Below are 12994 nucleotides of genomic sequence, written 5' to 3'. Positions count from 1 at the left end.
CCACTAAAATTCACTGAAGTCTACTGAATACATTTTACACTGCTTGCTTCCTTCACTCCTCTGCCCACAGTTACAGTACCAGGCACTTGGCTGGGCAGCTGGGCTTGGGTCCCACACAGTCAGGGATCAGTGGAAGCTGATACCTGGGCCTTTGGGCTTCCAAGAATGAGATCGAGGGGCCCTGCTTTACACAAGGGCCTGTTTCCCAAATGGGCTACCAGGAAAATGACGAATGTCCACGGTACAGTCCTCCTCCATGATCTGTAGGGCCCACACTGAAAGAATTAAAGAACACAACCTGTGTAAAGTGCTTAGCACAGCAATTGAGCTGAACTCTCAAAAACCTAACAAGTGGCTGTTATACTTGTTACTTAACATTTTAAAAATTCACTTAATCAGGGAATTTTATAGCACTAATGCTTTCCTCCCATGCCTTTCCTTTTGCAAAGTTAGGTAAAGAAAGAGGTAAATTATGCCAAAGGTGTTTTAACATCATAATGAAGGTAGTGCCATGAGTCAGGTAAATTTTCCTTTTCTTTCTCACTGAATTCTTTTGCAAACTTAGGTAAAGGAAGGTTGATAAGAAAGAGGTAAATTATGCCAAAGGTGTTTTAACATCATAATGAAGGTAGTGCCATGAGTCAGGTAAATACAGTTTATCTTTCTGATAAATGTGTTACAAAATAAACCAAAAAAAACCTGTCTACCTCTTTTAGTTTCATTCTTGGAATCATATCCTCTTAACTTTCTGAAATTCACCCCTCTAGTCTCTGCATAATAATAAAAATAAGTGCTACTTTCTAAGTGCCTGAGACAAGTTAGTAATGTTTCAAAGATTCTTTTTTTTTTTAATAGATTTTTTTCCTTGGAGATGTGTGCACCCTCAGGAAAGAGACAGACACAGTGAGAGGGAGAGGGAGAAATCAGCCCCCCAGAGGAGATGGCCGCACTGCAACCCCTTCTCCTCCATTCTCCACCCACGATCTCGGGCACACAGGCACACATGCTTGGCATGATTTCGAAGCCACTGGATTTGGGATTCGAACAATGGTCAACCATGTGGGAGTCCAATGACGTAACCGCTATGCCATCCATTGGTCCCCATAGATTATTTCTAATTCTAATAATCATCCTATATGATAGCTATTATTTGCATATTAAAATTTTTAAAAATTGTTTAATTGCTATAGGACACATGAGCTCACCAGAGAAAGAGAGAGAGCACCCTCCAATGACACAATCAATTTTCTCCATTTCTCCATTCTATCAAGATTTTGGGCAAGTTAGGACTAGGAGTTAGCGTAATGGCTATGTCGCTGGACTCCCACGTAGTCGACTGCGGTTCTCGTCCCGGCCCCGGTGGCTTAAAAACTCACGCCGGGCACATCTGCAGGCGAGCCCAGGATCCCGAGAGGAGAATGGAGGAGAAGGGATTGCAGCGTGGCCATCCCCCCTGGGGGGTGATTTCTCGCTTTCTATCTCTCTGTCTCTCTTTCTGTCTTTCTGGGGAGCACATGTGCCCTATAGCAAAAACCTCTCCAAAGAAAAAAAAAGATTTTGGGCAAGCCTGCAGACGTGCCTGGTGTGTTTCTCAAATCACCAGGGTGGGATTCAAATTGTGGTTGGCCATGTGGGATCTAGCTTTCTACGCACCAGGATTAACTGCTGCACTAAAGAGTCGGCTCTGGTCCTATTTTATAGATGAGGAAACAGAGGTTCAGAGATTAATTTGTCCAAGCAATTAATGTAATCGTGGCTCACAGATGACTAGGGTTGGAACTCAAGTCTACTACTATACCACGCCATCTTCTTCAAATATTCCTCTCACCATCTTAAAAAACAATTTTACCAAATCAGCAATGAACATTTTGAAACGTATTTCTTCTGTCTTCTGACATATTACATTGTCAGAAAGATAAGAATTTTTTAATATAATATTTTAGAGAGAGATTTTTGCTATAGGGTGCGTGTGCTCATTGGAGAGACAGAGAGAGAGAAAGTGAGAGATCCCCCTCTGGGGGGATGGCCATGCCACAATACCTTCTCCATTCTCCTCTCAGGATTCTGGGCAAGCACACTCATATATCCCATGTGAGTTTCAAACCATTACACCATCTGCTGGTCCCCCTCATATAAATTTTTTAAAAGTTAATGTTACTCATGAGAGAGAATGCACGTGTGTGTGTACACAGGGTCGGGGTGGGAGGTTGGTGTTCCTTGACAGGGTCGTCCTGTCGGCCGTGATCGCCTTTCCCAGCCCTCCAGTGTGTTAGGGTCTTTTTATTTTTTTCTTTTTTGCAATAAGGGATGTGCGCTTGCAGGAGAGAGATACAGAGGGGAAATGAGAGATCACCCTCTAGGAGGGATGGCCACACAGTAATCCTTTCTCCTCCATTCTCCTCTCAGGATTTTGATTATGCACTCACACACAACCGGTATATTTTTCAATCCCGGGTCTGGGATTCGAATTGCTGAGTTGGCCATGCGGGATCCAGTGCCTTAACCATCTTGCTACCTGCTGGCCCTTGTCAGGGTCTTGGACATGTGTGCACGCTGTTTTCTGGTTGACCTGGGGGCTCCAAACCTGTAGTCAGCCATGTGGCTTTCAGCATGCAGTGCAGTACTCTTTGGCCTGAGCCATGCAGGCTGAGCCTAGTCAAGACATTATTGGTTGCTGTGTATTTAGGTGTCTTTAGCAGAATTAAACTTTTATCAGATAAAGACTAGTTTAGTAAACTCATTAGTAACGGATAGCAATTTTTATAAGAAGAGAGTCTGCTTTATTGAGCCCATATTATAAGGTAGCAAAGGATCTGCTGGAGAGCCCTGAAGATAAGCATCGCTTTACAGATGAGACACCTGAAATGTAGAGATGCAGAAACTTGCAGAGGGCCTGCAAGTCTCTGAACTGCTTGGAAGTGCAAAAACAGACCTGGAACCTTGGCAATATAACTTCAAAGCCTGCATTTCTTTCAGTATGTCACACCCACTCTGGGCCAGCTTTACAATCACAGTGAAAAACTTTAGTTTTGTAAGGCCTCTTAGACTCCTTTCTGATTCTTTCTCTTCCTTGCTGTGCACAGCTTCCACATTCCTGGCTCTTCATAGCTGTAATACCTCTTCTTTCTCTTTCTTCTCTTTTGTAGTCATGCCACAATCCTTTGTCCTCTACTTCTCCTCTATTTTTCATGGATTTGGGGCATCAATGCACATGCACCAGCATGTTTTTCAAGCTACTGGGTCTGGGACCTGGACCATGCCGTCGGCCATATGGGATCCATATGTACGTATGTGTATATAGAATAACATCTGGACACGAAGGTCCATACAAGTTAATGCATCAACCATCACAAATCCATCCTTCGGCACCATATAAATCTGCTTAAACCATACTTAATTTCCACATAAAGACAATAGCAAGGTCATACTTGTATTTAACAATATACAACTATTCTGCATACGATTGAAAATATTCTAACCCTTTCCCCAAAAAGGATGCAAAGTCCTTGGGTGATGTTTACTCCTCTTGATAATGCATAACTTAAAGATTATGTTGTAAAATAACAATACTTAAATAGTATAACATAAAGTCTATATATCTTATGTTACAAGTTAAGGGATTAAGAGAGGGGAAAAAAGAACATATAAATTCTATGCATAACCTTTTTATTTAATTTTAAGTTTTTGCTATAGGGCACATGTGTTTTACTGGAGACAGAAAGAGAGAAAGTGAAAAAGCATAGCCTAGGAGGGATGGCCATGCCCCAATCCTTTCTCCTCCAAACTCCTCTCAGAATTTTGGGTACACCTACACATGTGCCTGGCATATTTCTCAAGCCACCAGGTCTGAGACTCCAACCATGCAGTTTGCCATGTGGGATCCAGCCACCTTAACGTGTTGTTACCTGCTGGCCCATGGACACGTATCTTTCTTTCTTTTGAATCACTACCTAGCAGTGCAATTATTGGGTTATAATAAGGTTAGTATATGTTTGTTAGAAGCTGTGAGACTTTTTTTTTAAGTGGAAGTATGATTTTTATACTGGGTGTTTTCGGTATTTTCATATATAGTCATTAAAGAAGATCTACATAAATGGAGATGAGGGGACTTCAGAAAGCTCCTGGAGGGGCCAGAAGGTGGCATGGTGGTTAAGATGCTGGATTCCTACAAAGGAACTGAGATTGAGAAATGGCCAACCCCCTTGAGGAGTGCTTTCTCACTTTCTCTCTCTCTCTCTGTCATCTCTGGAAAATGCACAAACTCTACAGCAAAAAACTGGGAGGGAAAGCTCTTCTGGCAAGATGACCGGCTAGAAGTACCTAATGTGTCTTCCCTCCCACAACAAAAGGGCCAACATGAAGAATAAGCAGTTGATGTTCCACTGGAGTTCGACAGAGAATGCTGGAGTGCCACGTGGATGTGGGGGAAACACCGGCCTTCGCAGAGTAGGAAGCGAAGCACCCTGAATTTCCCACCTCATTCCCCAGTCAAGAAAGCATCATGAGGAGTCAGCCTGGAGAGGCTTCTACTGGCCAAATTTGAGAAAATTTAATTACCAAATAAATAACAGGATGGGGCCAGTAGGTGGCACGGTGGTTAAGGTACTGGATCCCACATGGCCAACTTTGTGCTTCAAATCCTAAACCTGGCAGCTTGAAAAACATGCTGGGTGTATGTGCATTCATGCCCCAAATCCCAAGTAGAAAACGGAAGAGAAGGGATTGCAGCACGGCTATCTCTCTTGTGGGGGGTGATTTCTCACTTTCCCTTTTTCCCTGTCACTCTCCAGTAAGCACACTCGCCCTATAGTGAAAAACAAAAACAAAAACTAAAATAAAATAAAAATGAATAGGATGGGACCCATTGAGCAAAATAATAATCCACAAGTTCATACTGATACAGAAAACTAGATAACTGTTTTTAAAAGGGAGGAAGAATAGAAAGCTCTTCCTTACAGTAAAAAAAACTAAGTATAGAGAATGGTGTATTTAGAAAGAAACCTCAATGGATGTTACAATGAAAGTTTAGCGTGCAACAGGATATTTGTAGTCTCAAAATATCTTACCACACATTACTTATTAATCATAAAAGGGGAAACGGTAACTTTGCAGTGGAGTAACCTTGTGGACACCACCGTAACCAGAAGAAGATAGCTAATATAGTCAATATTGAGACACGCTGGCACACTGGGATTCTGGGTATGATTCAAAGGAAAGGACACGCTGTTACTTCACAGGTAGTCTTGCCAAAAATGCATAACCTGAATCTCATCATGTGGAAACAGAGCAAACATAAAGGACATCTTGCAGAACAACTGCCTGCAGTCTTCAAAGATGTAACTGAAGAAACATAAAGGCTGGGGACCAGCAGTTCGTGTAATGGCTATGTCGCTGGACTCCCCTGTAGTCAACCACGGTTCAAGTCCCAGCCCCTGTGGCTTAAACTCATGCCAGGCGCATGTGCGTGCGTACGTGCCCAAGATCCCGAGAGGAGAATGGAGAAGGGATTGCAGTGTGGCTATCCCCCCTGGGGGGGGATTTCTCACTTCTGTCTCTCTGTCTCTCTCTTTCTTGTGAGCACATTTGCCCTATAGCAAAAACCTCTCCCCCTCAAGAAAGAAAGAAAGAGAGAAAGAAAGAATAAAATGAAAAAGAAAGGCTGAAGATTCCAGATGGAAGAAAATTAAGAAGACAAGAAATAATGCAATGCTTGATCCTAAATTAGATCCTGGGCTGAGGAAAAAAATATATAAATAATTACTGAGATAATTGATGGATTTTGAATATGAACTATGAATTAGATAATAATATTATGTCAACATCAAATTTTCTGGGGGGGGTTTTAATTATTTTATTTATTCATTCACTTATTTTAATTTGACCAGAGATAGACACAGACAGAGAGAGAGAAAGTGAGAAAGCAAGCCACCAGGTCTGGGACTTGAACCGTGGCCGGCCACGTGAGAGTTTCCAGCGCCCTTAACCACCACGCCACCTGCTGGTCCCAAATTTTCTGATTTTGATAAATGATTATGGTTATAAAGAGAACAGCCTTGTTATTAGGTAATATATGAAGTATTTAAAACTAGAAGGACACTATTACATATTCATATATATTAAATTAGTATATGTACATGTATTATTCTATAATCGGAAGTGGACGGAGATGTAGCTCTCAGTGAGATAATGGTCCTGTTGGACTGATAAAGCTGCAAGAATGAACCAGCGAATAAACTGGTCCTGGTCGCATACTTGAAGGACAGTGACTTGGGAATTCTTTTGGCTCCTCTACCATACTACCTTTGTGACATTGGACAAGTTAACTAGTGTGAGACTGTTCGCTCATTTTTATGAAGTGGATATAAAAATCTGAAGGGCTAGTCTGTGGTGTGGTGGTTAAGATGGCTAGACCCCCACATGACCAACTGTAAAGTTCGAGTCCCCAACTCATTAGCTTGAAAAACACACGAAGTACAGTTAATGGCACGTGTGCCCCAAATTCCAAAAAGAGAATGGAGGAAAGAGATTGTGGTGTGGCCATTCCCCCTGAAGGGTGCTTTCTCAGTCCCCCTGCCCCTCAGGGAGTATATACACCCTATAGCAACTTTTAAAGAATAAAAGTTGGGACCAGCAGATGGCATAATGGTTGTCACTGGACTCCCACATCGCTGACTATGGTTCGAGTTCTGGACCCAGAGACCTGAAACTCACACTGGGCACATGTGCGTGCCTGCTCAAGATCCTAGGAAGAGAATGGAGGATAAAGGATTGTGGTGTGCTGACCTTCAGAGAGTGATTTCTCACTTTCAGTCTCTGTCTCTCTGGTGAGTGCACGTACCCTATAGGAAAAAGCTAACAAAAAAGAAAATGTATTTCACAGAGAAGATGGACAACAAATACAATCGTCTGTAAGAAATTTTAAAAATAAATTTTAGGGGAACCAGCAGTTAGCATAATGGCTATGTCGCTGGACTCCCAGGTAGTCGACCGCAGTTCGCGTCCCGGACCCGGTGGATTAAAACTCACGCCGGGCGCATGTGCGTGTGTGCATGCCCAAGATCCCGGGAGGAGAATGGAGGAGAAGGGATTGCGGTGTGCCCATCCCCTCTGGGGGGTGATTTCTCACTTTCAGTCTCTGTCTCTCTGGTGAGTGCATGTACCCTATGGCAAAAAGCTAACAAAAAAGAAAATGTATTTCACAGAGAAGATGGACAACAAATACAATCGTCTGTAAGAAATTTTAAAAATAAATTTTAGGGGAACCAGCAGTTAGCATAATGGCTATGTCGCTGGACTCCCAGGTAGTCGACCGCAGTTCGCGTCCCGGACCCGGTGGATTAAAACTCACGCCGGGCGCATGTGCGTGTGTGCATGCCCAAGATCCCGGGAGGAGAATGGAGGAGAAGGGATTGCGGTGTGCCCATCCCCTCTGGGGGGTGATTTCTCACTTTCAGTCTCTGTCTCTCTGGTGAGTGCATGTACCCTATGGCAAAAAGCTAACAAAAAAGAAAATGTATTTCACAGAGAAGATGGACAACAAATACAATCGTCTGTAAGAAATTTTAAAAATAAATTTTAGGGGAACCAGCAGTTAGCATAATGGCTATGTCGCTGGACTCCCAGGTAGTCGACCGCAGTTCGCGTCCCGGACCCGGTGGATTAAAACTCACGCCGGGCGCATGTGCGTGTGTGCATGCCCAAGATCCCGGGAGGAGAATGGAGGAGAAGGGATTGCGGTGTGCCCATCCCCTCTGGGGGGTGATTTCTCACTTTCAGTCTCTGTCTCTCTGGTGAGTGCATGTACCCTATGGCAAAAAGCTAACAAAAAAGAAAATGTATTTCACAGAGAAGATGGACAACAAATACAATCGTCTGTAAGAAATTTTAAAAATAAATTTTAGGGGAACCAGCAGTTAGCATAATGGCTATGTCGCTGGACTCCCAGGTAGTCGACCGCAGTTCGCGTCCCGGACCCGGTGGATTAAAACTCACGCCGGGCGCATGTGCGTGTGTGCATGCCCAAGATCCCGGGAGGAGAATGGAGGAGAAGGGATTGCGGTGTGCCCATCCCCTCTGGGGGGTGATTTCTCACTTTCAGTCTCTGTCTCTCTGGTGAGTGCATGTACCCTATGGCAAAAAGCTAACAAAAAAGAAAATGTATTTCACAGAGAAGATGGACAACAAATACAATCGTCTGTAAGAAATTTTAAAAATAAATTTTAGGGGAACCAGCAGTTAGCATAATGGCTATGTCGCTGGACTCCCAGGTAGTCGACCGCAGTTCGCGTCCCGGACCCGGTGGATTAAAACTCACGCCGGGCGCATGTGCGTGTGTGCATGCCCAAGATCCCGGGAGGAGAATGGAGGAGAAGGGATTGCGGTGTGCCCATCCCCTCTGGGGGGTGATTTCTCACTTTCAGTCTCTGTCTCTCTGGTGAGTGCATGTACCCTATGGCAAAAAGCTAACAAAAAAGAAAATGTATTTCACAGAGAAGATGGACAACAAATACAATCGTCTGTAAGAAATTTTAAAAATAAATTTTAGGGGAACCAGCAGTTAGCATAATGGCTATGTCGCTGGACTCCCAGGTAGTCGACCGCAGTTCGCGTCCCGGACCCGGTGGATTAAAACTCACGCCGGGCGCATGTGCGTGTGTGCATGCCCAAGATCCCGGGAGGAGAATGGAGGAGAAGGGATTGCGGTGTGCCCATCCCCTCTGGGGGGTGATTTCTCACTTTCAGTCTCTGTCTCTCTGGTGAGTGCATGTACCCTATGGCAAAAAGCTAACAAAAAAGAAAATGTATTTCACAGAGAAGATGGACAACAAATACAATCGTCTGTAAGAAATTTTAAAAATAAATTTTAGGGGAACCAGCAGTTAGCATAATGGCTATGTCGCTGGACTCCCAGGTAGTCGACCGCAGTTCGCGTCCCGGACCCGGTGGATTAAAACTCACGCCGGGCGCATGTGCGTGTGTGCATGCCCAAGATCCCGGGAGGAGAATGGAGGAGAAGGGATTGCGGTGTGCCCATCCCCTCTGGGGGGTGATTTCTCGCTTTCTGTCTCTATGTCTCTCTCTGTCTGTCTGGCGAGTGCACATGCCCTATAGCGAAGACCTCTCCAAAAAAAAATAATACATAAATAAATAAATAAATAAATTTTAGAATGCTGTAAAGTGAAGTAATACTACTACCCACCAAAGAGAGTTTCATGAAGGATTCAATGAATTTAGACTAATTCTGAAGCCATAGGCGAAACAGTTTCTTACGTTGTAAACCTAACATGAGATCTTGGATAAGATGTCCTCACCAGGCCATGGACACTATGAAAGGCCCTATTTAATCAGTAGTACAGTCCAGCTCTAAACTTCCTAAGGGAAGAGGCTCCCCGCCCCCCTCTTTTGTTCTGCATTGTAGCTCCAGCACTTGGTTAGTGACTGGTCCAAAGTGAGATCTAATAAACAAGCCCAGTTCTCAAAGCCCCAGATATGTGTCTAATGACTGCCCTTCCTAGTGGCCACTTAAAGTGTAGGTGTATTTCATTTCTATTATTCATCAGTGTGCTTCTGGCATTCATAAATATTTGCAGTGTAGCAGATAGGGCACTCACCCGGGAACTTGGAAAACTGGCTCTGACTTGGCCTTCGTCCTCTGCTGTCTGGACCTGTCATTCATTAAGCCACAAAATATTTACTGGCTATGTCTCTCTGGCGTGCTAATGCCAGGAATACGATGCAGATCCAACTACGAACAGGACTTAATTTCTGCCCCGGTAGCCCGTGGTGTACTGGGAGAGAGAAGCCAGCTCACAGTGATTAATAATACAGTGTGATGGCACTGCTAGAAGGAAGACTGCGGTGCCCTGGGAGGACATAAAAGGTCCCTTCTTCTTGTTCTGCATACATTATTTGCTTGTGCCCTGGTTTTGTCTCAGTTACCTCGTTCTGAAAGCACCAGAGGTCTCCTCAATCTCCCAATACTTACTTAGCTCTTCAAATTTGTTATTTTAATCTCCTTGACTGCTGTCCCTTCCTGGGCATTTTAACATTTGATCATTCAGATTCAACTAGGTGATTCTCCTGGCCATGCCAAATGCCAGACCACAGGAAGCTGAGATTAACAATGAATGACCGTATCCACAAGATGGCAGCATTGTATCACCATTGAAAACCATGATGCGGCATGGATTCTTGATCGTACCCTTCTTGACATGTTCGGGGACCTTTTAAGTGGGTGTCTGTTTGGTATATTCTCTGCCCCCTCAAAATAAATGAACAGTTTCCCTCTCAGGGTGCTTTTTAGTTCTGAGATGCATGGACTAGAGAAATGAAAAGCAGGTTTTTGGAGTCAGAATCAGAGTTCTCGTACTCAATGCACCTCTGACTCGTTTCGTGCAAGTTTATGAAGGGCAAGTAAGATCTCTGGGCTGCAGTTGCCCATCTAAAATTTACAACAAGGAAACTGCTTTCCCCAGGAAATCTTCTTTTAGGAGATAATATAGGTAAGAACAATATTGTATAAAGTGCCATTATCTAAGTAGTGAAAGGAATTATTACCTTAGCATAAGAAAATCAATCAGGGTAGATGTCATGTGAAAACTCAGGTTTTTTGGTTTTTTTTTTTTTTGCCTTTTTTTAAATTGTAATTTTCAGAGGGTACATATACATGTACTTTCGACACAGAAATAGAGGGAGAAGAAAGCACCCTCAGTGGGGCATACTCACACTACAATTCTTTCTCCATTTCTCCACCCTTTCAGGTTTCTGGGCACACATGCATACACGCTCAGAGTGTTTTTACTGCCTCTCGAGCCAGGATTCGAACTGTGGTCAGCCACGTGAGATCCCACTTCCTTAACCTCTAGGGAACAGGGCTGGTCCACATCTCAGTATCTTCGTATGAATTAAAATAAAGGTTCTGGGGCCTTTAAGATAGCCTAGAAAGTCTTGTTTCTTTTTCTCGTGAGACATCTGAAGGACTATGGTGATAACTTCATCAAAGAAATCCTTTACATTTAAAAAAAGATCAGTTTTGGTGGTGGTGTCACATTTTTCGTATTTTAGGCTTGGGACAAGAAATATGAAGTTCCTATTTCAGCGGACAGCATGTCTCCTTCAGCCAGAAAGGTTATAGAAAGTCACCTTTGGCTTGACTTGCCAAATAACAGCAGCAGAGGGGTATTATTGCTGCGAGGTTTATGGCTTAAACAAAGTGCTTTCATGTATCTTATTTCAACCAGGGCAGAAGTTATTTGAACCAATGATATACCATGGAATAAGAAAATGTAGGCTAAGAAGAACCAATGAATTTTAATTCTAAGCAACCAAAGTAAATATGAAAAACTTGGGTTCCGGGACTAGCAGGTGGCATGGTGATTAGGTGCTAGACTCCCACATGGCCAACTGTGGTGTGAGTCCTGGACCTGGCGGCTTTCTCTATCTCTTTCTGCCTGTCTCTTTCTCCGGCAAACACAGATGCCCTAAAGCAAATTTAAAATAATATAAATAAAATTATATAACTAATTCTTTAAAAAAATACTTGGGTTCTATATAGTTTAGGGGGAGCTAGAAGGAAAGTAGAAAGGGTCTCCAGTCTATCATTTGCCAGGCTTAGAGAACACACGGAAGAAGTACTTGAAGGGGTTTAGCTAAGGTTCAGAGTCTGATGGAAAGTAAGAAGTATCTAGAAAGACTGGCAGCTAGCTAAGATTTATATATATTCATATTAAATATATGTTTAAATATAAATATATAAATAAAATATATTTAAACATATCTATATAGAGTCAGTTGACTAGACTCTGTAAAGGAGAGAGGCAGAAGAAAGTATTACTGATGAGGCAGGGGTAAGCACCTTGTCTACAAAGGATGGGTGGTAGGGGAGTGAGTGTAAATGACAGGATCAAGGAACCAGCGAGCCGAGGACTGCTGGGTTTAAGATGAAGGAAGACAAGTGTTAGCACTCAAAAGTGCAGTAGTCCAGGCACAACTGGAAGTTAGACCCTGATCATACAGAACTTCGATGGAGAGATTAATGGAGCTGCAGATGGGCTGACTAAAGAAACTGGCACTGGGTGGTTTCAGTCAAATGAAGGCCTACTGAGGTAGGAACTGCTGACTTCTTCCTAACTCACATTTAGAAAGGCAGCAGGGGGCCAGCAGGTGGTGTGGTGGTTAAGGCGCTGGAAACTCCCACATCCCCCACTACGGTTAGAGCCCTGGACTTAGTGATTTGCTTTCTCACTTTCCCTCTCTGTCTCTCTCTGGTCAAATTAAAATGAATGAGTGAATGAATAAAATTAAATAATAAGTCATTAAGAGAAAAGAAAGGCAGCAGGGTCTGGAGTAGGACATGCTCCTGGTGAAGGTGAGCGGGTACACATAATATCACAGGGATGCAAACAGGAGGAATTCTAGCAAAAGCTGGTGTTCTTGGGCACATAGCCTCACCTCTCCATACCTTTGACTTCTTTACCCATGAAATGGATATAGCAACTGCTTTATCAGCTCTTATAGGGTCAGAAGTAACACAAGTTAGTGCATCAAAAAAAAATTCCGTGAACTGTAAAAGGCTATAGAAATCGAATTTGACGTTTTACACTTTGTGAGTCAGGGCCTTGCAATTCAAAGTTGCTTTTTTCCCCCTAATCAGATTGCTGACTCTGTTCACTGCGGAAAGTCTTCTTGCAGTGATGTTAGGCCTAGCCAGGATCAGACGGAGCACTTATTCCATTTTCTGTGATAGCTATCAGTGCCTCTTGGCCTTCGCCCGGAGCCTTGAGAGTTAACAGGATGTGTTCTTGGGACCAGCTCTCCTCGGGAATGGCAACTCAAGCATCTTCCAAATTTAGTCTCACAAAGACAGTAGATTACTATAGTGAGTAATAATGACTCACAGGGAGCACAGTTTCATGCCCTTGCTAATGAACAATGCAGAGGAAAAGGGGCCATGAAAAAAAAAAAAAAAAAAAAACACATTACAGAAACTCCAAAA

This window comes from Tupaia chinensis, unplaced genomic scaffold (assembly GCF_000334495.1).
Source record: "Tupaia chinensis unplaced genomic scaffold, TupChi_1.0 Scaffold000303_1, whole genome shotgun sequence".
In the NCBI taxonomy this organism is placed as follows: Eukaryota; Metazoa; Chordata; class Mammalia; order Scandentia; family Tupaiidae; genus Tupaia; species Tupaia belangeri.
This window is presented reverse-complemented; position numbering follows the sequence as displayed.